Source organism: Sminthopsis crassicaudata, chromosome 3, assembly GCF_048593235.1.
Source record: "Sminthopsis crassicaudata isolate SCR6 chromosome 3, ASM4859323v1, whole genome shotgun sequence".
Taxonomy (NCBI): Eukaryota; Metazoa; Chordata; class Mammalia; order Dasyuromorphia; family Dasyuridae; genus Sminthopsis; species Sminthopsis crassicaudata.
In genome coordinates this window covers 149,095,578-149,110,704 of record NC_133619.1, presented here as the reverse complement: position 1 = coordinate 149,110,704, position 15,127 = coordinate 149,095,578, and the positions used below count along the sequence as shown (strand labels likewise).

General features: G+C 33.8%; 1 protein-coding gene across 1 annotated transcript in view; it reads right to left on the bottom strand.

Moving 5' to 3' along the window:
- Window positions 1-15,127, bottom strand: part of HS6ST3 (heparan sulfate 6-O-sulfotransferase 3) — a 796,276-nt gene that overhangs the window by 701,110 nt on the left and 80,039 nt on the right. The gene's annotated exons all lie outside the window — the stretch shown is intronic.

The window sequence follows — 15,127 nt, the reverse complement described above, 5'->3', positions numbered from 1 at the left end:
AAAATTTGGAAATTTTGAACTCAAAATAAAAAAGTTACAAATTATTTTTACATTTAATTAAAAAATACATAAAAATGCTCAAATAAAGTTTCTAGCCTCGACCTTTTCATGTTGGAATTGTGTATAAGTGACAGTGAAGCAAAAAACAAAATGAAAAATCTGACTCAAGAGTCACACACATAGTAAATTAAAATAAAGTATGTAGACTATGCTTAAGCCAAGGTTTTGCTTCTCTAATGAATAAGACAAATAAATATTCTTCCTCATAGATGTTTCCAAAATGCTGTGTCACAGGATAGCAATTTGAGATAGCTATATCCAAAAATTTTGCTTCAACACTTCTTCCCATGAGGGAAACAAGAGGGAAGTGAATATGACCTATAGTTATTAAAGTAGCCATAGGCAGACATTTGGAAATGGATTTGACTGCCAGTGTCATGTTTAAGGAATTCTGGTTAGCTTTCTGGAGGTCCTCTGAATGGGCCTTGGTTTTATCAGAATAATCATCACAAGAATAGTCAAGAATAAAGTCTAAAGCCTTTATTATCTCCTTCACAGTCTGTCTCCTTCACCTGGGTCTGGCCTAGCTTTCTAGAGGCCCTTCAGATGGGCCTTAGTCTTAGTGGAGGAATGCAGGAGGCAGGTGAGCCACCAGAATGGTGGGAGATGAAATGTCTCTCTTTCAGTCCTTGTTGGCTCTTATAAACCTTATTGTAAGTACATTATCATAGGCATCAATCTTGTAGAATAGGTGTCAACTTGTAGAACTATACTAAGTACATGTAAACTAGAGAATCATTATCTTAATTCCACTGAGTTAATATCTTGTTGTAGGATTAAATCAATCATACTGAACCTTAAGTATACTTTTTCAGAGTTTCTGCCCTTTACACTCATAAATGTTTCCAAAATAGTGGGTCACAGGATAGCAATTTGAGATAGATATATCCAAAAACCTTGCCTCAATACTCCTTCCCAAAGGGGAAACAAGAGGAAAGTGAATATGACCTATAGGTATGAAAGTAGCCATATGCAGACATTTGGAAATGAATTTGACTGTCTGTGCCATGTTTAAGGAATTTTTATCTTTCCTCCTAATAGCCAAGGGAAAGCTTTGCCCTGAGGCTAGTAACTGCTTTGAGTTTAACTTAATTCTTCTGACTAAAGTTAAACTTTTGTTTTGCTTCTCTCTGGCCTAGTAGTAAAATCTCCAAAGTAAGCCCATCAAACTAGAATCTAAGTTTTCCTGCATAGCCTTTGAACAGACTGTGGGGGGGAGGGGAGAGTCCCCATGCTGCTTTGTAGCCAATAGGCTAATATGATTTTAAATCAGTTGTTCCCTGATGTTTCCTGCCTCTAGCTTTCAGTGCTAATTAAAAAATAAAGTATATTACAATTTGTAAGCTCCTCGATGTTGCCCTGGAACAAATTATAGACTAGCTTTTGAAAATCAAAATGAAATAATGTACATAGAAGCAAAGCAAAGCAGAAATTAGAACAAAAAAAATCAATAGATATTTAATGGTTCTCATTCCTTTGTAGCAGATACTTGGTTATTAATATTAATTCAAAGTTGAATAGTCACTTCGTTACATAATGTAGCCCACTGTGAGTTCTTATCCAATGAGTGTATAATCACTAAAGAGTTCAAAAGCAAGATGACTGTTTGAGAAGTTAATGAGGAATACATAACTACCATAAAAGCTTTCATAAATGTTCCATTTCCTTTAAGTAAAGCACTACATTGATAACAGAGATTATAGGTATGTACAATCATACCACCATAAATCTGTAATAGAAATAATAGTTCAGCATTAAAAAGTCTGAACTTGTGATTTCATTTGTATCATTTTATCCATTCATAAAGAAAACTCCTGGAGGAGAAAATTCCTATTACCAAATTAGGTCAGCATCTTCTCTGCAACTTAAAGTCTTAGAGAGTTGCCTCTCTAAATTAAATGACTTTTCCAAGCTCACAAAGAAGTAAGTCTTGAATCCAATCTTCCTGCTTCAAAGATCAGCTCTCTAACTGAGTATGCCCAGTTGTCTCTTGGTTTAATATTACACAAGAAAAACACAAATGGTTAGTATTATTGCTGGTTTCATTCTGATATTTAGAAAAGAAAAATATAAATTACTCACTTCTACTATAAAAATAGCTGAGAAGTATTAGCTATCTTGGATGATTTCTCTTATGTGAGCAAAGCTTTATGCCTATGATAGAACCACTAATTCTAAACAGATTTAAATTCATAGTGTTGAAGACATATCTCAACACCCAAGAAAAAGTCATAGGTTGACCCACACTTAGAAAACATGATATGGATGAAGAATCAGTAAAGGAGACACAGAAGAAATAGTATAGAGAGGATAGCTAGAAGAGAGCTATGTTGTGAAAGTTCAGAGAAGAGAGAGTATCCAGGAGGAAATGGTGATGAACAAGTTTGAATCATGCATACTTGAGAAAAGGAGATTGTATCTGACAAGTAAGAAATCGTGACAACTTTGGAGAGAGCAGTTTAAATAAAAAAATACAATGGAAGCCAGATTACAAAGGATTAGACACAGTGGTTCTCAAACTTTTTAAATAGGGGGCTAGTTCACTGTCCCTCAGACTGTTGGAGGGCGGGACTATAGTAAAACCTCACACTGTCTCTGCCCTTCAGCCCATTTGCCATAAGTTGGCAAATGGTCCTAAGCAGGCTGCATCTGGCCCTCAGGGCCGTAGTTTGAGAACCCCTGGATTAGAGGGTGAGAAGATAGAAAGCAGATGTACCAAGTGCAGGAAACTTTCTCAAGGAATTTATTGGGGGCTTGGGAGGGACATAGGGTGATGGTTAGCAGGGATTGTAGGCTCAAATAAGGATTTTGTTTTGTTTTTTGGCAGTAGGAGAGGAAGAAGTAGATGGAAAGAGATTAAAGATAAGAGTGATGACAATAGAAACAATCTTGTTAGAGAGAACCGGAGGAGGTGAGATCAAAGATAGATAGACAGCTATAAAGGGTGACCATTGGCAAAAAAAAAGATCACCTCTTTAGCCAAGATTGAAGTAAATGAAAAAAGAATAGATAAAAATATCTGAAATGGGGTGAAATATAATATAAGTAGCCAAATTCAACTTTACTAAAGGGTTCATGAAAGGGAGAAGTAGGAGAGAGATAAGAAAGCAAAGGTATACTAGAGTTGGATAACGAAGCATTTAGAATGTTAAACTTTATACTTTATTCAGTAGGAAAGAAAGGACAATTGAACATTTTATACCAAAGAAATTATTCAGATGAAGAAATTCTACATTTTTATCAGGATGTCCTACTGACACCTCAAAGCTCAACACTTCCAAAGATGTATCCATTTTCCCCAAAAAACTTTCTCCCTTCCCTTTAATTTTTGTAATCATTGCAGTTCTCAATTACTCATATCTGCAAGCTCAATGATCTTCCTTCTCCCACATTTGACACAGTAAAGTAGATGTCAGTTATATTTCCATAACATCTATTGCATCCATCTCCTTTATACTTCCACAAAAGTACCCAATTTTATGCCCGCCTTTGTTTCCTAGACTACTATAACAATTTCCAAATTTGGGCTTCCTCTAATCTTCCCATTCCAATTTATCCTTCATTTCACTCCCTCAAGAATTCTGAAGATATCTTTCCTCAGATATCTTCCCAGTTTCTTTTTTGGCAATTTGCTACAATCTGAATCAAAGCTATTTTTCCTTTGTTTATCTCATCCTCTTCTCCATTATTATTCTATGTTCCAGACAAATTGGATTATTCTTTGCATGTCACCTCTTTCCACCTTTTACCCTGTCTTTTCTCATCTCTGTGCCTTTGCTTACCTTACCTCTCTGCCTTTTCCCATCTCTGTGTCATTGTTAATCTTATCCTCCAAACCTGGAAAGTATTCACCCTCCAACATCACCTAACCTCTCTAGGGTTCTTAGTTTTGTTCAACCCAGGTGCAACCTCTTTCATGAAGGTTGCCTGAACTTCTCTGCTGAAACCATATTACTCTTTTACATTTATGTCTCATTATTTCATGTTTAATTTTGTGCATGGTTTTTTCCCATTCATTTAAAAGTTCCTTTAAAATAGAATGTATCACATCTATCTTTGTATTTCTTGGGCTTAGCACAGCTCTTCATACGTGGTAGACCCAACATAGTTGTTTAATTGAATTGAATAAATTTATAAGAATACTCTAGAATCAGTGTGGTATGAATAATGGAGATACCAGAAAGAAGATGAGCATTTATTCTGGACAAAAATCAATGAAGGCCTGAAGCAGGATTCTAGCAATGAAAATAAAAAAGGTGGAGATGTGTTTAAGGGATATTTAAGTAACATCTAAGAAAAGGACAAAAATATGATCACTGAGGTTTAAATCTGTGATTCCATGAACAATGATAAGAAAAACTCATTATGTTCAATGTACAACCAAAAAATACGTCATTTAGCTAATTGTGTTAAGATCTCTAGAATTCATTCCAAGGATGGATCTTCTTGATCTTGGATTCAAATAATTAGGTTAAAACTGGACCAAGGATTGGTGTAAAAAGACAGCTATCTAGAAGGCTATGTAAATATGTCAATTTATAGGGATGGAATAAGCTATATTCCTTGAAAAAGAGTCCTAAAAAAGATGTTTAATAACATAGTACCTGCTGATGAAGACTATGGCAAAACAAATGCAATAAACATAAATTGAACTTTAAAATCTCTGTGCATGGAGTGCATAAACAATTGTCACCTTTGATCAATTTTTCCATCGAGCAGGAGAACTCCCTGTACAGTTCTGCTGGCAGCTACCCACTATGAAGCTATATTCCTCCCTGACAGAATTTATACACACACTTGAAAATATGTAGTACTATGAAGATGGATTGAGCATGCCATTGGGATTGTGGGTAGGCAGTGAATAGAGAAGATGCATTGGAAAGGATAAAATATCCCTGTAAGAATTTTTTTTTAAGCTTTGAAACTAAACAGTGGTTCCTTTTATCAACAAAAGCCCAAAGACAACATTAAAGATTTTCTTGTATTATTCATTATTATTTTCAGGAAGAAATAGGGTGTTACTAAATAGGGAAGTTTACGGGAAACATGTTCCTTCTAGTTTGACACGACTGAATCTACTAATGTATTTTTTTAGCTCATTTTATTTTTTAAGTTCTAGCATTTTAAATGGAAAATTCTGGGCACTATAAGAGCAACCCTGACCTTTGAGTAGTCCAGGCCCAGGCCTTTCCAATATGCTATTTTTATAACAGATGTTTTATTTCCAGGGATCAGAAAGTTGCACTCACAAATAACCATTAAATATATTATTAGCAATGAATTCCAAGGGGAACACATGAATTCTAAGGCTAAGTAAGAAAAAAGAAACTCTAATGACTCTTTAGAAATCAGAATGGATTAAAGATTTAGAGAAGGAAAAGACCTCAAAATTCATTTATCTCAACTCTCACATTTTATAAATAAGGACTTGAAGTCCAAGGAAGTTAAGAGGTAGCTTAGTGGCACAATGGAGAAAATGCTGTATCTAGGGTCAGGGAGATTCAAATTCAAATTTGTCCTCAGGGACATATTAGTTGCGTGACTGACCAATTCACTTAACCTCTGTTAAAATTTCCTCAACTGTAAAATGGGGATAATAATAACTGCTAGTTTTTGTGATTATCAAATAAATATTTGTAAAAACTTTTTAGTATTAGGTACTATATGTATATTCCCTTCTCTTTCCCCTTTCCCAATTTTAAGTGACTTCCCCAAGATTAAACAAATAGGAAGTATCAAAGGGAAGACACACACATATAACACAAATATATATATATATGTAAATGTGTGTATATATATACATACATACTTACGTACACACACATACACATGCATAAGTCCTTTGACTCTAAAATCAATTGGTCTTACCAATGTATTATATTATATTATCTAAGATTAATGATTTTTTAGACATCACAATGAGTGATTTTAAGAAGGATTGAAAAGACATCAAATTTTCAGTGAGAACAGTTGAATCATTCAGACCTTCATTCAAATATACACTGGCCCTTAAATCTAAATTCTTTACTACAGCAATGATAAGGCATAAAACTTGATTTTTAACACTTCATAAGGGATAGAAATTCCATGCCATATCTTTGTGCTAAAGAACTTTGAGGATGTCCACAGAGGTTTACTCATGTTTGAGGGTTCTCCCCAAAACTGTCTTTCATTTTCCATCTAACTAGATATTTGTTCAAATTATCCCCTGAGCCCAAAATTTACTTCTCCAGAATCTGATGGCTATAATATAGACCTTAGAATTGCTCAAATTTTTATTTCTATAATTACTAGTGATTTAAATCATTTTTCCATATGCTATTGATATTTAGGATTTGTCATTTGAAAACAGTTTCAATCTCAAGTGTTCTTGATCAGTGCTTTTCTTTTTTTCTTCTTCCTTCTTTACATCCTTCCTTCTTTCTGTCCTTCCTTCCATCTTTCCCTCCTTCCTGCCTTCCTTCCTTCTATCCTTCCATCTTCCTACCTTCTCCTTCCTTCCTTCTTTCCTTCCTTTCTTCCTTCCCCCCTTTTTTCTTTCTTTAGTTTGCCTCTTCTCTTATAATTTCTTCCAAAGGGCCAGGAGAATAAAGGGAAGGGTAGAAGATGGGAAAGGAAGGGAAGGAAGTATTTCTCCCTTACTTCATTGTTGTATTTTGAGAGCTACCCACAGGTAGGTGGTAGGCCATTATTAACAATATCAACCCCTGCTTCATCAGGAACAGATCCTCATGAAGTTTGGTTATTTGGGAATTAAAGTACTATATGATACACTCCATTGAACATTAATACCAACATGAGAAGGGATGGCTGATCTTTAGTTCCCAGTTACTAGAAGTTCAGTGTATGTCATCTGTTGCCTTAAAACAAAGGCCCATATCCAGTAATCACATCAAGGATAAATAGAGAATTTCTTAAGTAAATCATGGACTTTAATCTACCCATCCCTACACTCATATGACAGTGTCCACACAGGCCCAAGTAACCTGGGTTTAAATTCTAATTCTTACAACTGACCTGAGTAACTTCAATTACTTAATCTCTCTGGGCTTTGGGAAAATGGAAGATGTGGGAAAGAGTAGGTAAACTCTCTTCTTCTATATTCTATATAGTATATCCCATATGAAAAAGATTCCTAATCACATATTAGTCTTTTAACATATATCCCCCATCTTCTTGGAAGATACCAAGAACAGCAGTGTCAACTTCGAAATCAAAAAATGAAATACATAAACTGACTTTGGTCCATTGCTCAACATAGAATAAAGGCAAATAAAGAACATACAGAATGTTACAAGGAGCAAGGAATTGCCTTGGGTTGGAGAGGAAGAAAAAAGAGAAAGAAACAGATTCAGAGAATTATTTGAGAACTTAATAAATAATTCATATCTTTGAGCAGAAGAGGGAAAATAAAAATACTAGTTAGAAAACCAGAACATCCCACAAAGAATTTCCATATTCTTTAATTCCTTAAAATAGCAGAAAATTGTGGTCCTGCTATATACAATTTATTTGTATTTTCAAAAACTCTAAATCCATCTCTAAAGTCCTGGGGTATTTTATATTGACACAGAGAGAAGAATCCCCTCTGAAAGTAACTAGACTTTTCTCGGTATTGTATTATCAAACTTTCAGCACTCATTCACAGAATCACAGAGTGAATAATAATAAAAAGTCAAAGTTTAACTTGTGTATGTGTAACATAAGATTCAGCAGAAGAAAGGGTATAAAAGAAAGGTTAAAAAATAGTCCAGTCATTGCCTAGAATCAGATATGTTCTCTCTTCCAGGATTTGGGTCAGGATGTGAGGCCTGGAAGGGCAAATTCTAATGAAATCTCTAGAGCTTTACCCTTCTCAGTCTTTGAACTGCAGAAGATGGTAGCATATAACCTTTGCTCCCTAAGCCATCTTTATCTTTCCTGCTCTCCTTTTCTCAAAGGGACAGCACTTTTTGAAGCAATTCCATTTTTATTACTCATTCTAAGTGTACAAAACCTTTACAAAAATACCCAGAGTAGTTCCCACATTGCCAGAAGTGGTTTTTTAGTTACTTTTTATTGAGGCTTCAGATTGTAGACATTTATAGAGGAATATTTTATTAGCAGAGAGATGGGGCCTTCATCACATATGTGAAATTAATCAATGAAGTATTTATTAAGCACTTATCATGTGACAGTTAACTGTCCTAAGCACTGGGAATATAAAAAAAAGCAAAAGGCAATCCCTGCCCTCAAGGAGTTTGTGATTTAATGGAACAGATGATGCTATAAACAACACAATTTTCCACCTTAATTTTTAAAAAATAACATTCAAAAATACAAAAAAAAAAAAAAAAAAGAAAACAGTTTAAAAATAGTAAAGAATTGGTCACAATTCATAGCAAAAATCAGAAACAAAATAGGTACCCATAAAAGAAAAATGAAGCACAACTAGAATAATGCTTTCTCTGGAATAAAAAGAGCTGTGTTCAAATCTCACTTCTGCCACTTTCTACCAATATTATCATGGCCAAAACATTTAATCTCATCATATCTCAGTTCCCTCATTTATAAAATGTTTCACTAGATGTCTCTTCCTACTTAAGACTTATTATCTATCCCATAATAAAAATGGCAAATCTAAAGAATTCAGAAAAACATAGAAAACAATAATAATAGACTCAAAATATACAAAAGAAGTCCAATTAAAAATAATCAGTTTTCATCTCTGACATCAGATTCCCCTCTTCTTGATATGCAGAATGTTATTGAGCCTATTAACCATAATCACTAAATTTGTTCTTTTATTAAACTTTTGTTTTCATTACAAGGGAAGATTCAATTTGGGAGAGGGAAGGAGGTGTAAATGTGGAGAAAGACTATGGAAGAATGACTACTGATATTGTGTAAAAATAAGTTATCAAAATAGATTAATGATAAATAAAATAAAAGGAATCAAAAATATTTTTAAAATATTCATGAGGAAAAATTTTGTTCTCCTTTCTTTTAGGCTTGTTAAAGTTTCTTCCCTATTTCTTAGAGTCTTTTAACTTGGACTTTTTTATGGTTTGTTTTTAAACTATTATATGGTAAATATATTAAGATACATTATCCACATTTGCCTCAGAGGATCAAACTTTACTAGTAGGGCACATTCACCAAACTATGCCTCTTTAATGTGATGAAAAATGGATATCCCTGCCAAGAATAAAACCCTTATCAAGACAAATGGCATATAATTGGGTGCCTTCCTTGACTGGTATGCTTCAGAGATCTGTCAATAGAGAATAGTTAGTACCTAAACAAAACACACTCAGATAAATATTCAAGAATTACCCAGGGCAGCTAGGTGGCACAGGGATAGAATACTAGCCTTGAAGTCAGGAGGACCTGAGTTCAAATTTGACTCAGACACTTAATACTTCCTAGCTGTGGGACCCTGGGCAAGTCACTTAACCCTAATTGCCTCAGGAAAAAAAAATTGCCAACAATTTTCTATGACTAATTAAAACCACATACAAAATCTATTATTAGTAAGGGCTAATGTTTTAATGCATAAACAAGATGGCTATCACAGAGAATAAGTTTGGCAAAAACAATAGGAAAAAGTGACTGAAGTTAATTGCCAAGAAGTGTTATGTGGTCTTCATAAATTTTTAATCATATCCAAATTCAATAAGCAACATAATTCAGTTCAAACAGCATTCATTTTCTACTATGTTCAAGGTACCAGAAAAAGTACTAGGATATGACGACAAAAAATTAGATAGCCATGACTGTAAGATTGGACTTCTACTTAAGGAATTTATATTCTAATCTTGAAGCATTTAATATCTATAAGATCTCAAGCAAGTTATTTTTACCAACTTGGGCTTTAGTTTTCCCTTCCTACAGAGGATTAGACTAGATGGCTTGAAAGGTTCCTACTAGCTGTAAATCCTATTGTTCACACTAGGACATTAATTCTCCCTTTAAATTAATTATGGAGTTATATAAAATTAAGCAGTAATTTTACTGTTTTAAAAAGAAATTGTCAACTACAAGAAAAAGCAATACTCTTCATGAGGATCCTATTTCCCAAATGTAAAAATATGTCCTGCAAGTATTTAATTCAAGTTTTCCCTGAAGAATTTAACTCTGTATTGGACCTTGATCAACATAAAAAAGAGCTGCTTGATCAAAGAAGTAAGCAAAATTATTTTAGAAATAAAATACTTATTGTTATGTCAGTAATATGTAACAGCTCACCACATTTTTAGCAACTGCTGGAACTGATTGCTGTGTCTCAGTAGCTACTTACAACTTCTGAGTTTATTGCAATTTTAGCATTTATCAGATTATAGATACAATAAAACCATACTAATTCAGAGTATGTGTTCTCCATGACAGGAATTCTCTTTTTCTTCCCTTCTGCTTCTTAGAATCTCTGATTTCCTTCAAGGATCAGCTTAGGTACACTGGGCCACTCCCCCTATACATATTCCTCAAAATTGTACTATCTTCCATACCAATAATACCTACCTTTGATCTGTTCTATGTGGGTTTAGTCTGTACCTACAGATGTATATATTATTTTCTCCATTAGTTATAAGTTCCTGGAGGGAAAAAAAAAAACTGTTTTGCCTTTGTCTTTGCCTGCCCAATGACTAGCACAGTGCTTGGCAAATAACTATTGTTAAATAAATTTTTTTATTGTTGTTCAGTTGCGTTCAATTCTTTGTGCCCCTGTGAACCATTGAACACTAATATCATCCATGGGATTTTCTTAGCAAAGATACTGGAATGGCTTATCATTTCCTTCTCCAGTGGATTAAGGCAAACAGAACTTTATTAACTTTCACAGGATCACACAGTTTAGTAAGTATCTAAGGCTAGATTTGAATTCCTGACTCTAAGCCCAGAAGTCTATACACTAAGCTATTTAATTGCCTCTGTCAAATAAATACTTGTTGCTTAAGAACAACAAAAATTATATAATTTTATATAGTTTTGAAAATATAGTTGTATGTGTCTGTGTATATTGAAAACCTTAGTGGTGTCTTAGTGGCTCAACAACCAACAAATGAAGGTAAAGTAATGGTATATGGTCTTAAGATAGTCACTTAATCTTTCCAAGTCTCACTTGGTTCTTCTGTAAAACAGAGATAATTGGCTTCTCCTTTCTACCTTACAAAGACATTGAGAAAATCAGGTGACACAATGTTCATGAAAGGGACTGAAAACTTTTAAGCTATACACAAAGAGAAGTAATTAAAATAATGTTACCAAATAGAAATAATGATATGTCTCCTGTAATGAATAAGCAGGTTTCATGAGATAAATGCTTCCAAACAAAGAATATTCAGAGATCCCAACCAAAGATGGGTTTCTTCTGAACTGGGATAGAAACAAAAACCACTCCCAATTGAGCAAAGACCTGATCTAGCTTTAAGTAATATTCATAATCAATAGGACTGGCCTCTAAAAGTGTAAGATTGCTCCAAGGGACAGCAAGGGTAGACAAGAAGTTTTGTGTTGAATTAAATCTCTCCTTTCCTGCTCCACCCACTTATAAGAAGATATGAAATTTTCAACTATCTGATCTTTCTAGGAAGTCCTTTGTAAAGGTCAAAAATCAGACCATTCTCCTGGGAAAGGAGAGTGAAGCAAAAGTTTTAAAAGAGTATATTATTCTGTTAGATTTTCGATGTAACACCAGAACAAAAAAACACAGAAGCAACTTCCAGTTTGACAAAATACCCCCAACATGAGTAAATCTGATTGTCTGTAACTATGTAAGTGCCTAGCACAAATGTGTTTGATCTCTCATTTCTTTGAAGGACAGATTCTACAGGTAAATTAACTTTTAATCTGTCAACAGCCTTACTTCTAATACTCTACTCTTATTAAGGACAAAAAAAGTACTAAGAGATCTGGTCCCTGTTGTTAAGAAACTTATAAAATTTTGCTTTTCTCAGAAGCTGTCTTGAACTCCTGCCATTCTAACCATATAGTTAAAATGTCTACTATTGTAACTTTACATTTTTTTCTACTGTTGTCTTGCAATTATTTTATACTAATTTTATAAGCATATATATATATACATACACACACAAACACACACACACACACACACACACACACACACACACACACACACATATATATATATGAAGAAAATCAGTCATAATTACATTTAGTAAATTCCATACCATTTTAATTTCAAACAGTATACTCACTGTCATAAAGTCATGTTTTTTTATCACTAACATTCTCCCAGAGATGTTACATGGCTGTGAATCTATTACATCATGATCTCAGAAGAATCAAAATTTCAAGAGACATAAAGATCAATGGAAGAATGGTCAATGGTGAGTGGTAGGCTGTTGTTTATTACAATTATTTGCATAAGAAAAGTGACAGGAGACAATATCAATGACAGGTGTAATGGGAAAAGAAGATAAATCAATCATGCTATATAATAAATAGCCAAATGATGACTTGGTATCAATAAAATATTAAAAGAGAGACTTCTGGCCAAGATGGCAGCATGGAGGCAGACAGCTGCTTGAGCTCCGCATTTTCTCTCAGGACTTACTTCTTGACAAGGGAAGCTTGGCAAGAGAGCCTGGAGAAGTCATTCCATGCATTTAAAGACAGAGTGAATAAAGAAAACAAATCATTGAGAAATAAAATTAGTGAATTAGAAAAGGTAAACAACTCCAAGGAAAACAGGATTAGTGAGCTGGAAAAAGAAAACAGCTCTCTAAAAAATAAAATGGATAAAATGGAAAAAAATTCCATAGAAGATAAAAACTCACTTAAAAACTCAATTGACAATTACAAAAAGATATAAAAAAGTGAGTGAAGAAAATACATCATTGAAAATTAGACTCAAACAAGTAGAAATGAATGACTCAAGGAGAAGCCAAGAAGTAGTCAAGCAAAACCAGAAAAACGAAACAATTGAAAAGAATGTCAAGTACCTTATTGGAAAGACAACAGACCTGGAAAACAGATCCAGGAGAGACAATTTGAGAATAATCGGACTCCCTGAAAAATGTGAGAAAAAAAGAGCCTGTACACTATTTTCCAGGAAATTATCAAAGAGAACTGCCCAGACATTTTGGAAACAGAGGGTAAAATAGACATTGAAAAAATTCATCAATCACCTACTGAAAGGGACCCTAAAATCAAAATGCCAAGAAAAATATTGGCCAAGTTCAAGAACCATCAGACTAAGGAAAAAATATTGGAAGCTGCTAGAAAAAAGCAATTCAGATATGGAGGAGCTACAATAAGGATAACCCAGGATCTAGCAGTGTCCACATTAAAAGAACGAAGGGCCTGGAATATGATATTCCGAAAGGCTAAGGAACTTGGTATGCAGCCAAGAATAACTTACCCAGCAAAAATGAGCATTGTTTTCCAGGGAAGAAGACAGACATTTAACAAAATAAATGAATTCCATCTATTCTTGATGAAAAAACCAAACCTACACAAAATGTTTAATCTTCAAATACAGAACTCAAGAGATTTCTAAAAAGGTAAAAAGAAATCTTGAGAACTATATTTCTGCTATAAAGATATATAAAGAACACATGTATAATTTGTCCTAGAAACTACAGGTGGAAAGGAAATTATATCATAAAAAAGGGTAAAGTGGTGGTACTACATCTCATGAAGAGGCAAAGGTAACCTATTATATCTGAGAGAAAGAAAGGAGGGGGATGAACATAGTGTGTATCAATAGACATATTTGATTTATGGTAAAACTTCTTCCACTTCATTGAAAAGTGAGATGGAAGGAGTAAGCTAAGGAAAAACAATACAGAAATCGTGAGAAAAAGGGGTAAAATAGGAAGAGAACTTTAAGGTGGGGGAGGGATACTAAAAAGGGAGGGCTGTGAAAAACAAGTGGTATTCACAAGTTTAATACTGGGTAGGGGGGTAAGAGGGAAGGAAAGGAAAAAAGCATAAGCAGGGGTTAATAGGATGGCAAGCAATATAGAATTAGTCATTCTAACTATAAATGTGAATGGGGTAAACTTCCTCAGAAAGAGGAAGCAGTTAGCAGACTGGATTAAAAGCCAGAATCCTACTAAATGTTGTTTACAGGAAACACATCTGAAACAGAGTGAGACATTCAAACTAAAAGTAAAAGTGGAGCAGAATCTACTATGCTTCAGGTGAAGCCAAAAAAGCAGGGATAGCCATCCTCATCTCAGATCTAGCAAAAGCAAAAATTGATCTAATTAAAAGAGATAAGGAAGGGCATTATATCCTGCTAAAGGGTAGCATAGATCATGAAGCAGTATTAATATTAAACATATACGCACCAAGTGGTACAGCATCTAAATTCTTAAAAAATAAAATATTAAAAGAACCATGAGGAAGTATATAGTGAATTAATTTAACTCTACTATGTCTCTGGGAAATTCCTCATATCTTTCCAGGTCTCACTCTCCATCTGTAAAATGAGTTAAATGTAATAACCTCCAATATCCCTTCCATTTCTAAATATAAGCTCCTATGACATTTTTAGAAGATTTAAGATTCAAGAATCAAACAGAATAAGAAAACATGGTTGAATTATAATAATAATAGTGGGTATACTAACTACACTGATAAAAATACGGATTCTATTAATGGTCTGCAAATTCAATTGTATATTGAATATCCATTATAATCAAATATAACCTTCTTGAGGGCAGGAATAATTATTACATTTGTAGCTCCAGCATCCACCAACTATATAGCAAATGTTTAATACATATTTATTGAATTGAACAATTTGTAACAATCTCCCACACAAATATGAGGGATAATTAAATGGAGTTACATCTAGATTCATTATTTTCATGTATCAGTCTTTTTCATACAACCTTATGTAGAGCTATTTTGATGGTTTTTTTTAAGTTTTCAGAACTTGTCAGAGGATAATTGCAATGTAGAAACCTGCTATTGGTTTCTATTGCCATTATTAAACAATATATGGAATGTCATAACATCCAATAAGAGGTGCATGAAATGATTAATCTAGGATGCCATTGGGCTGGACATAAAAGGAAAGTGGATGAAAATGATATTTCAATTTTTTTTGGTTGTG